The 12,792-nt window shown below is 39.3% G+C and overlaps 1 protein-coding gene across 1 annotated transcript in view; it reads right to left on the reverse strand.

The window, feature by feature from the left end:
* The window catches only part of LOC108364787 (uncharacterized), a 99,052-nt gene extending 88,987 nt beyond the window's left edge, over positions 1-10,065 (reverse strand). Inside the window, exon 1 of the mRNA XM_017618631.1 lies at positions 9,994-10,065. The gene's annotated coding sequence lies outside the window, so the exon portion shown is untranslated. The remainder of the gene's footprint in view (positions 1-9,993) is intronic.
* Between the last annotated feature and the right edge of the window lie 2,727 nt (positions 10,066-12,792).

Raw genomic sequence — 12,792 nt, forward strand, 5'->3', positions numbered from 1 at the left:
GAGTTGCGAATAAGCAAGCTATAAGTTTAATTGTGTTAACAAGTAGTAAAGCGTTGTTATTGCTTTAACAAGTATTGTAAAGTGTTTTTACTGTATTAGCAAGTATTGTAAATTGTTTGTTGTACAATAAAGTTAATTGTACTACAATTTAGTCATCGTTAGCATTTATTTAACAATCCAGCGATACGAGCCCGAGTATATTTGGGAAATCCCTCAAGGTTTCGAGGATAATCGTAACAATATTGTTATGTAACTGCTTGTACTGGACTGGAAGTCACGGCGGGTCGGCATGGTTGTAGCCCGGCTTTAGCTCGTCGTGACTTCAAGTCCAGTACAAGCAGTTACATAACAATGGCGCCCAACGTTTAGGTATATTTTTTTGTCTATTTTCTCACACCCTTAGTTCTTTTAATTTTTTTTTGCTGTACTGTTAACTATACATTTTCATGATATTTCCTTATTTTCGGGACAGAGTAGGTTTCCACTAGCGGCTTTACTTAGGTCAAGACCTAAGGTAAATGCGCTAGCTGGAAAACATGGGGGCGGTACGGGTTCCACTCCGAAAGTGCCTTAGCGGATCACAACATCCTGCAAAAGAGATTTTTCGTGAGGAACTTTACAAAATTTTTATTTAATTGAATTTAAATGTATGTCATCATGTGGATCCTGCATCTAACTGATGTGAGGTGCTAGGACGTTTTCCATGTTGCGGACTGGGGTAAATTAGTTAGCAAACTTTGGATTCGCCTCCGGCAATTTAGATTCAGGTCTGATTGTTGTAGTGACGATCCAAAACATAGATGGGTATTAGAGACTTCGACTTTGGACAGCAACCGACATTCATACATGACAAGTCAACAACGCTCACATAATCCGCCAAACGAGGTCAAAACCGTACAACACCAACGATTACTTTATTTATTGAGATACATACATACATAGGTAAACACAAAAAAAGGAGCATTTAATTTTGGCATTCTTTTATTGGAAATTGAAGAATTCTTATAGGCTATACACATCCAAAATCCACATAAATCATATACCTATAAACCATATCAAAGATATTTATTTATATATTTTTGTTCTCTCCCTTTACACCTTTCATTTCCTTTTAGATTTTTCTTATATTATATACGATCCTTGAAGTTTTATTGAATATTTTTTATTGCCCTGCCCCTTCTACTTCGGTAGTATTACGAATTATAGTTTTTGCATGAATATTTCACTTTCATTGATACATACATATATGCTTTATTTTTGAATTACTGTAATCATATATATTTTTATATAACATTTTTGAATAATATTATCATTTTATATATACATTTTTTATGCATTTTATTATAAGTATACCTGCACGTAAGGGTGAGAAGCCAAAAAGTAATTGAATTATTTTTAATGCTACGCAAACAAATTTAGGCGCGATAGAATTTACTTTTTTTTATATCCCGTTTTTTTCTCGGGTTCGGTAATTTTTTTATTCTGTACGTGGAAGGTGCATGGAGGCGCCTAGAAACACAACAGAGCTACCAAGGGCTGGACTAGGTATTCTTACGCACAATAGACCAGTAACGCGTAGTTTAGCAAGGGCACTAGAGAACCAGGTGGTAGGTTCTTTGTTCACTCAGATAGATACGGGAGTCGAACGGCCAGTGGACTTCGTACCCACTGATTATCTGAACCGCTGTACTGCCAGAGTATTTGGTAGGTCCTACATTCAAGCGAATACTACAGACAGCTCGCTAAGCTTTTCAAGGAAGCTGGATAGGGTTCTCGAAATGTTGGAGCCTGAGTTAGTGGAAGAAGGAGCAGTTGGAGGGGCGCCAAGACAAGAAAATGTTGGATCAATGGCCAGAAATCTACAGCCAGCCCCCAACCGCATGGACCAGCTGGAGCAAATGATGGCGATGATGGCACAGCAAAATGCTGTCATGGCTGATTGTATGTCCGAAGTTAGGAAGATGAGGTCCGACGTATCACATTTAAGCAATCGTGTAGGCGACGTAGAAGCCTCAATGCAAGCTCCAACGGCACCCCCTCAACCGGCATCTACTTCCACTCCAGGCAATCGCAATAGTCAGCCAGACCGAAGAAACCGCGACATTACTGAAGGACAGCGGACGGAGACTAAGACAGATATACAGAAAGAAAGAAGGTGGACTTGGACAAGTGGCATCTAAAATTTGACGGTACCACAAAAGGCATGACAGTCGAAAGCTTCGTGTTCCTTCTAGAGAGGAAGCGAATACAACATCAACTCCCCTATGAACAGCTCTTTACAGACTTTCACTGCTTGGTGACTGGCCAGGCCCTAAAGTGGTACTGGCAGGTTTTAGAAGACCACGCGGACGATGACGNTGGTACTGGCAGGTTTTAGAAGACCACGCGGACGACGACGAATTCGACTACTTTGGACTGAAGACAGAACTCCTCGCGCAATATAAATCCGCGGAATCTGACTACGAAGTCATTTGGGAAATTATGGAGCTTTTGAGGACTTTTACTCGGACGTTCACGACCTGACATTTAGACTGAGGCGAAAAATACCAGAGGACGAACTCATAAAAATTATAAAGGGGAACCTCAAACCCTACTTATCCAACCTCACATTTCCTTCGGAGGTGACGACTTTGGCGGAGTTGAAAAAGGAATGTAAGCTTGCGGAGAAGTTGATCAAAGAGAATAGGTCAAGAGTTAAGGCAATAAGCGAATTACACTCTAATAGTACAACTGGTCGGAAGATTGGAGTCAAAAGGGCGAAATCGAAGTATCTGCGCTGAACAAGGAAAGTAGAAACCACCTGCTTCCTCAAAAACATATGTCCAATAACGTCCCACACCGCGAAGTGATCAAACCTAAAGCTCCACCCTTTAATATTAATCCTGCTGTGAGTAATACGTCTAATGTTTCCAGTGCACCCATCCAATCCTTTTGCGCATCTCCCTTCCACCTCATGCTTGCTTTGCTTGCGGAACGCCGGCGGATTTTTATATTAAAACCCGGCAGAAGCAGTAAAAGACAACAAGTGTAAGTCGTCCTTCCATTTNTGCATGTGTCTTTATTGGAAAAGGTGGCTCGGTGTACCAAACTAACTATAAACGTCGAAAAAAGCAAATTCTGCTACAGAGAGGTACGCTACTTGGGATACGTAGTGGGTGANTGCTTTGCTTGCGGAACGCCGGCGGATTTTTATATTAAAACCCGGCAGAAGCAGTAAAAGACAACAAGTGTAAGTCGTCCTTCCATTTAATGGAATGTTTTGCCTGCGGCGGGGATTCCTCCTTCTGCGCTTTCAAACCGGAGGCGGGAAACAAGACTTTGGACGAGATGACCGGGGTCTCTGTCCAGAATCGAAATCCGGAAGTGTAGATATGAAATTGAAATCCAAAGTGGAAATTAATTAAGCTTTAACTAAGAAAAAACGAGGTAGAAATTTTAAAAAGATACAAAAGATGCGCGAAAAACAACGTAACATGAAAAGAATACAAAAGAAGATAGTAGCAACCATAGTTACCGTGAAAAGCGACAATCGTTTTTTTGCACAAATCAGTATCAATGGGCATGAAGTGTTAGCGTTGTTGGACTCGGGGGCGTGCGCAAGTTGCTTAAGAAAAGGCGCTATGAAAATTCTAGAAGGTAGAGAAAGTGAGATAACGCGTATCTCCGGCCAAAACATTCGCACAGCGAACGGCGGGGAAACCCCAGTAGATGGGGTAATATCACTCCCAATCACATGGCATGGTAAAATAAGAAAACTGGAGTTTTTAATAGTGCCAGAGTTGACCCAAGAAGTGTATCTGGGGGTAGATTTTTGGCATGCCTTTAAAATGGATGTTGTAACTAGAGGCGCGAATAAAAGTAGTTGCGCCAAGACCGTCTCAGAGCTCGGGTCCGCCGAAGGTGACCTCTCCTTCGAAGCCGTGCAGCATACGTTAACTCCAGACCAAGATGAGATTCTGGAAAAGACCAAGGCATTTTTTCCCTCTTTCTCAGTGCTAGGGTTAGGCCGTACCGATGTTGAAGAACACGTAATCGAAGTAGCCAATGAAAATGTGCCCGTGAAACAGAGTCATTATCCGATCTCACCGGCAATTCAAAAATTGGTATACGCGGAGTTGGATAGGATGCTAGGTATGTGGGTCATTGAGGAGAGTAACAGCAGCTGGAGCTCTCCTGTCTCACTAGTTATCAAATGCATGAAAAATAGGCTTTACCATTAAAGACGCCTACCCTCTGCCACACATTGATGGCATTCTTAGTAGGTTACAAAACACGCGTTTTATATCTGCCATCGACTTAAAAGATGCATTCTGGCAGATACCACTTGAGGAAAAGTCGAGGGAGAAGACCGCATTTACCGTCCCGGGTAGACCCTTGTACCAATTCACGGTAATGCCATTTGGGCTCTGCAACGCCGCGCAACGCATGTGTCGTCTAATGGACAAAGTCATACCGGCTGCTCTTCGTGATTATGTATTTGTATACCTAGATGACCTCTTAGTATGTTCCGTAGATTTTGAATTGCATGTGTCTTTATTGGAAAAGGTGGCTCGGTGTACCAAACTAACTATAAACGTCGAAAAAAGCAAATTCTGCTACAGAGAGGTACGCTACTTGGGATACGTGGTGGGTGACGGCTGTATTCGCACAGATTCCAGCAAGGTAGCAGCTATGAATGAATTCCCCCAACCAAAAACCCCAAAGCAACTCAGGCGTTTCTTGGGCATGACAGGATGGTATCGGGGGTTCATCCATAATTATGCGACGATTGTAGCACCACTACACGACTGCTTAAACATGGACAAGATAAAGAAATTCAATATGACAGACAGGCAATAACAGCGTTTGAACTATGTATTAAAACAGAGCCTTATATCAGCGCCTGTACTAGTACACCCGGACTTCCACAGACGATTTTACATACGTTGTGACGCATCGACTGAAGGGGTTGGGGGCGTACTGTTTCAAGATTATATTTATGATTGAAGAAATATAGTATTTTTGCGTACTATATTTTTTCCAACAGTATATAGTACGCCGACCGGAAAAATAGTACAATACTATATATTATAGTACGGTTGGCAACCCTATCCATGGCTTTGAGTTTTGCAATTACCTTCGCCTGGAAGACCGATGCATATTCCCCTACAGAAAAGTGAAACTTATCTCCATTAACCTCGAAAAAGACCCCAGATCATGACCCAGAGTCAGTTTTGGAGCCATCAGTGAAGATTCGACAATGTGTGAGTCCGGTCTCAGCGATGGAATCAAACCAGCATGCAGTATCAGGGAACTCAACATTATAGAATCTCTTCAACAAAGGTAATGGGGGCGTACTATCCTGTAGCATTGAAAAGACACAAGTGCTTTGCCATACCAGCATCCGGTTCTTTTTAGTCTGCAGGTGGCATTTAAGGCTTCCCCACGTATGAAAACACAAAGTGACGGTAAGTGCAGCAGTGCGTCACCACTCGAAAAAATTTAAGTTAAATAAAGAGGCTATCAAGCAACCATTTTGGTTCTTTACATCGAAGCCAGATTAATCTTCGTGGACCCCCATTTACAACTCATGGACCCCCATATTTTTTTCAAGTCACCGTGGACCCCCGTCGAGTCTTCCGTGGACCCCTGGGGGTCCACCTGGACCTTTTTGGGAATCACTGTTCTACTCTTTAGACTTGGCTCTATAAAATTTTGCAATAGATATTAAAATAACTCTACTTGCAGTGAAAAGAGAACAGAAGAATATGCAAGCAAAATATTGTTTACTCACGTTTAGTATATACNGCAGTATCAGGGAACTCAACATTATAGAATCTCTTCAACAAAGGTAATGGGGGCGTACTATCCTGTAGCATTGAAAAGACACAAGTGCTTTGCCATACCAGCATCCGGTTCTTTTTAGTCTGCAGGTGGCATTTAAGGCTTCCCCACGTATGAAAACACAAAGTGACGGTAAGTGCAGCAGTGCGTCACCACTCGAAAAAATTTAAGTTAAATAAAGAGGCTATCAAGCAACCATTTTGGTTCTTTACATCGAAGCCAGATTAATCTTCGTGGACCCCCATTTACAACTCATGGACCCCCATATTTTTTTCAAGTCACCGTGGACCCCCGTCGAGTCTTCCGTGGACCCCTGGGGGTCCACCTGGACCTTTTTGGGAATCACTGTTCTACTCTTTAGACTTGGCTCTATAAAATTTTGCAATAGATATTAAAATAACTCTACTTGCAGTGAAAAGAGAACAGAAGAATATGCAAGCAAAATATTGTTTACTCACGTTTAGTATATACAAACATATGTACACACATACATATAGCAGGAATTAATTTCATTTAAAGAAATGGCGTGTCGTCCATTTCCGCTGTAGCATATGGAGTGCATATTTTTACGCGTAATATTTAACTTCTTCTGGCGGGGCGACTTCTACCTCTAGAGTTTTTCTAATCGTATATCTTTGATATGATACCTACGACGAGATTGATATCTAGACCAGGTTTGCCATAAATACCCCTTAATTTTATTCGTTTTTGCGAGAAATATTGTTATCTGTTTTTATATATTTTTTTGAGGGTCGCGACCTGTCGATTTAGGTCAGATTTTGTAGATTTATGAGTTTCTGAATAACTATTCTTGATAATATATAAATTCAAGGCCGTGTTTAAGAAAAATCGCCTAAAATTGAAAATTTTTATGCGACTGCAATAAATGTGCTATCAGTTTATATACAAATAGATATTATTTTAGACAGTACTATATATTTTGAAATTATGGAAATTATCGATGGTCAAAATTTAAAAAAATTAAGAGAAATTTACGTTTTTTTATTTCACCCAATAAAAAATTCCAACAAGTCAAGTCCGACTATAGGTTTTTATATACCATTTTAAAGGTCTATTTATCGTCATATCGTCGATCATATTCGATCTTTGAAATCGAATAAAAATTGCCATTTAAAAAATCTATACAAATACGCATTTCATAAAAATTAATAAAATTAGCGGGTAGGGTCTTGAAATTTACAAAACAAAAAAAGCATACTCCTCCACACATGCGCACGATTCGCAGAAATGAGCATGCGTCGTGGACGAGTAGCCGTTCCGAAGCACTTTATGTCCTGCCTTCACCTCTGACGGAACGCTGTTAACAGGAATAACCTGACTGGCACAGGATGCCAGTCCGAAGAGCCACTAATCAAACGAAATAATATCACGCGTGCAAGACTTAAACGACGTCTACCCCATTGTAGCAACATTTAACCTGGAAGTTTACTCAGGAGTTCGTTGAGTAGCATAGCAGCGTTAAAATGGCCATCGAGACCCAAAAATTGCATCGTCGCCCTATAATTTTGTACAGCCAGACCAAATTCAATCACGCTCTCTACAGAAGGCACCTCTCCTATCTAACGTAGGAGCGTTTCGTGAATCGTATCTGGTCGGCCGAAGAGCATAAGCAGAGTTGCAATAGCCAAGTTTGCCGTGGCAGGCGTCAATAATTTTCCCCGGACTGACTCGAGTGCAGCACCTTTCCAGCCGAATTCAAGTAACCGAATAAGATTGTTTTGGTCAGAAAATCTGCGTGGGTGACCACCAAATAATTTACACCGCTGTACAGCGCCGTGGAGGGGTGTAAGTTCATCGCTGAGGTTCTGTTACCATGTACGAGTGCCAGACTTTATACATGTCATCAAAGGCGCTTGCCGAATGTACGGCGTTGCGTCGTATTTTTATGTTGGGACCTCAACACGTGTGGGCGGTGACAAAATTGGAGCCCAGAAGTTCACATGTGTCTGCAAATCCGATAAGGCTGTACCTGCGGATGTAGAGGATTCGACGGTTGTGCTGGTCAAAGGTGCCATCTGTGAATGCTCACCTATATGAGTGGTACCTAATGCTATAGCAGCACCGACGATTCGAGATTCCCTATCAATTAGCGCGGTTGTCCAGGTTTGTGAAGATGCTTCGATGGTCGCGAATTCTTGAAGTGGATGAGGTGCGACTGGTGATGCGGTTGCACTTATTATGGTCGATGCGCTGGATGATGGTGCGGCACATGTATCGGGCATCGTATTTTCCTCGCTGCTCATATTGGTTGTTTGTACAATTTGAGGTTACACGCAAAAGTATTTTATTTTGTTGACTGGAGAAGGAAAGCCTGACTTTGCGACCACATACTTTAAGCGTTTATTCAAATAATATATTTCGCAATGAACGAAAATGAATGGATGCTGAAATCTAAACAATTAAAATAAGCTTAGTAGAAAATACCAAATTGAATTTACATGTGGTTCTTACACTTGTGCTTGCGCTTGTGGGGTTATGCTGCCTTCTTCGTCAATGATCAAAGTAAAAAGAAAGTTCGTAAAATGTGCAAAAGCGCAACTAAAAGAAAAAATGACTTTTAGCAAATACAACCACCAGGACCCTGCAAGCACAAGTGATTGACAATTTTTGACTTAACAATTTGACCCTCGCGCGTTAACACTTGCACTTATTTGAGTAAAATTTCATGAGCCATGTTACTGCATATCCATAAATTCAGATTAAAAAGTCAACATTTTTATGGAAATTTGTTGCATTTTTCTAGAGTTGGTACTAAGTTTGAAAGTTTGAATTAATTTTATGGTTTTGGTTAAAGCATGAAGGAAATTTTTATAAAAAATAACTAAAACTTAACTTGAAAACCTTTGTAAATATTTAAAATAAAATCACCCTGCGCTCAATTTGGATAGCTAGTGTAACTTTGTTTTGCTCAAATGATATTGAATTTTTATTTATGAACCATTTTATTATTCCATAAGCGAATGAATCGATTTTTTGTTGAATAAATTTAGTTTTATTTGTCCCTCGTAAAATACCCCTTTTTCTTTCTCGGCTGTACCCCAAGCCCCCTAATTCGGTATTTTAGATCTGGCAACCCTACTAGTTGCCCTAGGTATATCGTTCCAGACTATTTGCCGTCTGTAAGCTCTGGGACTCTACACTGAGGGAAAAAAATATTAAAATCAAATAGTAACGTAATTCATCTTACTATACACGTCAACGAAAGTACTGTGTATTGGTAAATATTCAATTCAATCACGCGCATATTAAAATTACCGCGTTCGTTCTGAAAAAGCATCCGTGAAGTGAAGAATCAAGATAAAAATAAAATAAAATTTAATTTGCATGTTGCCTGCAGTGGTATTCAAACCCTGACCCTCTCTGGATATCAACAAATTGTGCCAAGCATCTTTGCGCAATCATCTAAAGCCACACATATAAATGTGTTTTCAAATGTTGAATTTCCATCAACACCACAGCACGCGATTTGTACGGATAAACATGTACTATGTATTTATGTGTGTGTTGTCACCGCTCTGCATGCTGGGGATGCGTATCCCTGTAGGTCTACTGGAGTTTTGCTGGTGATTGGTGATTCCATGCATCACCGATTGTTAGGCAATTCGCTAGCGGCAGGTTATACGACGCTCGTATTGAAAATATCACATACCACCGTTTTTTTGCGTTACTCGTCGTTAGGCAATGCGCTAGCGATTAGTAATCGCCACTTTTGCACCGCTCGGTACGCTTCAATGACTTTGCCATGTTAAATTCGTTAGGCAAAGGAATTGGTGCGCGTGATTTGTCCTTTCGCTAGCGATTACCTAGTACAGAAGTGGCGATTACTAATCGCTAGCGCATTGCCTAACGACCAGTAATGCACAAAATCGCTAGTATGTGATATTTTCAATATGAGCGTCGCATAACCTGTCGCTAGCGAATTGCCTAACAATCGGTGACGCATGGAATCACCAGCACCAGTCACCTGCAAAACTCCAGCAGAACTACAGGGATGTACACGTACATATACATACTCAGATGTGAACAGTCAAATACGTTGGTAATAAATATTTGCAAGAAAATATTATTTGTAAATACGAACATTTTTAAACGGTAATCAAATATAAGGTATTAATTTTTACTATGCATTATTTCCCTCTCTGAACTTACCAAAAAACAAAAGCAGGATTTTCTGTTGCTTTTCTTAATCTACAGTCCAAGCGCAAAGAAGATCCTTCGTTGATGTGCAAGTCCGGTGCTCCTACGATTTCCGCAACGGCTTCTGAAAAAAATTTAAATATAAAATTTCAATTTTGGAAAAAGTTGCAGATAAATTACACGGAGATAAACAAAAAAAAACCAGGAAATACACCCGAAACAAAACCTAGGGTACGTTGCAGATAGGGTCGAGTACAATATGATAATAAGTCTCTTATAGTTCCTGAAAAATTTTGAAACATTTCAGATACAATTACAATATAAAATACAAATGACTCGGTTATTATTTAGGTTTATTAAAACATTCCCGGTTTTTCTGCCTTCAGTAGATCACGAAATGAAAAACCTACCCTTTACTGCAACAACAGCGCGTAAGCTCTTCAAAAACCACAGCAAAAACCGCCCTAATTGCCTGTTTAACTACAACCTTTGCGGGCGATTGTATAATATATTGTACAATACACTTACAACCTTTCAGTGTAAATGTACCATATATTAGGGCTATTCGCGATTCGGTGCATAAGAGCAGACAAATTTATGCAATTGCAGAAATATGCCATGGATTGTGAGCGACCTTTATTAAACTGTCATGGTAAAGCTTTTGCAAAACAATTTTTGTGCATCAGCTTTGGTTTTGTTTATGAATGCAATGCATAGCATTTTTATGCTATGGATTTTCGGTATTGCAAATTTGCCAAGCCATGACAAATGCAAATGCGTGTATTTTGTTTGTGTATTGCAAATAATTTGCAATACAAATTTGCAATGCAATGATGCTAGGCCATTTGCACCGAATCGCGAATAGCCTTATTGTACTTTTTTTTTTTGACCACTCGGGAAAAATATTTTAAATCATGATAGTTTAATTTTAGCATTTTTATATGATGAAATGCTTTTTTATATTTCCATACTATGTGCTTTTATTAGCGATTTTACTTGACTTTCACGTATTTTTTGTGCAGTACATTATCACAACTTGCGTGTCTCTGGAATATAATAAAATGATCTATTTTTTAATTAAATTCTCAAAATATTTTTGGAACGTTTTCGATTTTGAAATTTACGTAAACTAGTCGGGATATTCCTAAACTTTATAAAGTTTAATTTGTTTTCAAAAATATTAACACGATTTTTAGTAGCACGCTTCCAATGTTACAAAAAATTAAACGTACAATATATTGTACAAATGCAGGTAAAAGGGTAAGGGTTAAAATTATGTATAACAATATATTGGTAGACTTAGTTTGTTTGGGAGCTTTTTAAAATTTAAAAACCCCCTATTTTTCCACTTTTTCAAATTACACCATCGCTAATTTCAAAAAATTCTAAAGAAGCTGCGCAACATTTAGGATCTATCTAAAAGTACATTTATTTTCGAATAAATTTGTAGTGCAATTTCATAAAAATTGTCGAAGTTAAGTAATCTAAGGAGAAATGCGGCCTTGAATTAGTATGAGGGTATGTAATGGATGATTTGACCAGTGTACTAAAGAATTCATCAATGGTGACACTTTGTATTTCAAATTTGATAGATATCGGCGAAGTAGTTTTTGAGGTACCTATACGATATAAGTGTGCGGTGCCACGCCCATTTTCCTAATATTTGATTAAAAACCACTTTTTTGCTAATGAACCATTTTAAACATATATAAACTAGCAGAGCACCCGACGAACTATTTTCATTCTGTCTAAATTAAGGCATCCTTATGAGTCACACTTTTAGATTTATCGTGGTTCAACTACTATATACTGATCATCATTTTTTGTTTTGTTCCATTATTAATATTAGAACGATAGAATTTTTAAACCAATATTAGTCTACTACACGTTACATTCCGTTTAGCTGCCTATTCGCTTAGCTGTTTTTGTATAGCTGCATTTTCCCGGTAGAATGCTTATTTCGGAAGTAGTTTTACTCATTAGTACATTTTTCGTTTAACAGCATTGCGGAATTAAAAAACGATTTATCTTTCCACTTCGAAACGGTTTAAAGAATCTAAAAGCTGTGAGAGACGGCAAAGCTTTAGCATATAATCTGGCACACATATGCGCATAATAATTTTACCCTTACAGGCAGCAGTAATGCGGATAGACGAGCCCAAAGGTCGTGGGTTCGAGCCCCACGGCCAGGAGAATATTGTCATCGGAAATACCCCGGATCCGAGTTAATTCCCAAAAATTTCGTGCATTTGTTCGGCTGCTTATGCGCATTTTAAAGAGGAAAATGCATTTGTCAAAGCAAATAAACGCTGTTTATGCAAATAATCGAGTCAGTTTGTCAACCGTATAAGTTTTCAAAAAACTAAGTGTTTGGCCGAGCTTCTGCTCAAACTTGAGGCATGAGTTCTGATGTTGTGGCACAAATGGAGACACCTATGTACATATTTAAGGCTCACTCAGATCACCAAATGATTTTATAAGAAGAGTTTTCAAGGCAGAAATATACTCGAAGGTTTGCCATTGCATGCCGAAGGACGACTGCTGTTTTGGGTTATGATCTGACCAGGTATTTAACCATGGTCCTATGGAGTGGAAGTACACACATGTAATCACTCTGCTACGGCGGCCGCCGTAAGTACATGCTATACATATCGTCGTTTAAAGTACAAAACCGCGCATCAAGAAAATGCAAAACCGCGTAATTGCATACATTATTTTCTAGAGAGTATAATCACCCATATTTCAAAATGGTTCTCTTTTTTATGAAGCAAACGTATTTCTGGCTAGTATATTTCAGGACGAATGGATAAG

This window comes from Rhagoletis zephyria, unplaced genomic scaffold (genome assembly GCF_001687245.7).
Source record: "Rhagoletis zephyria isolate East Lansing unplaced genomic scaffold, Rhagoletis_zephyria_1.1 Rzeph_scaffold_01672, whole genome shotgun sequence".
Taxonomy (NCBI): Eukaryota; Metazoa; Arthropoda; class Insecta; order Diptera; family Tephritidae; genus Rhagoletis; species Rhagoletis zephyria.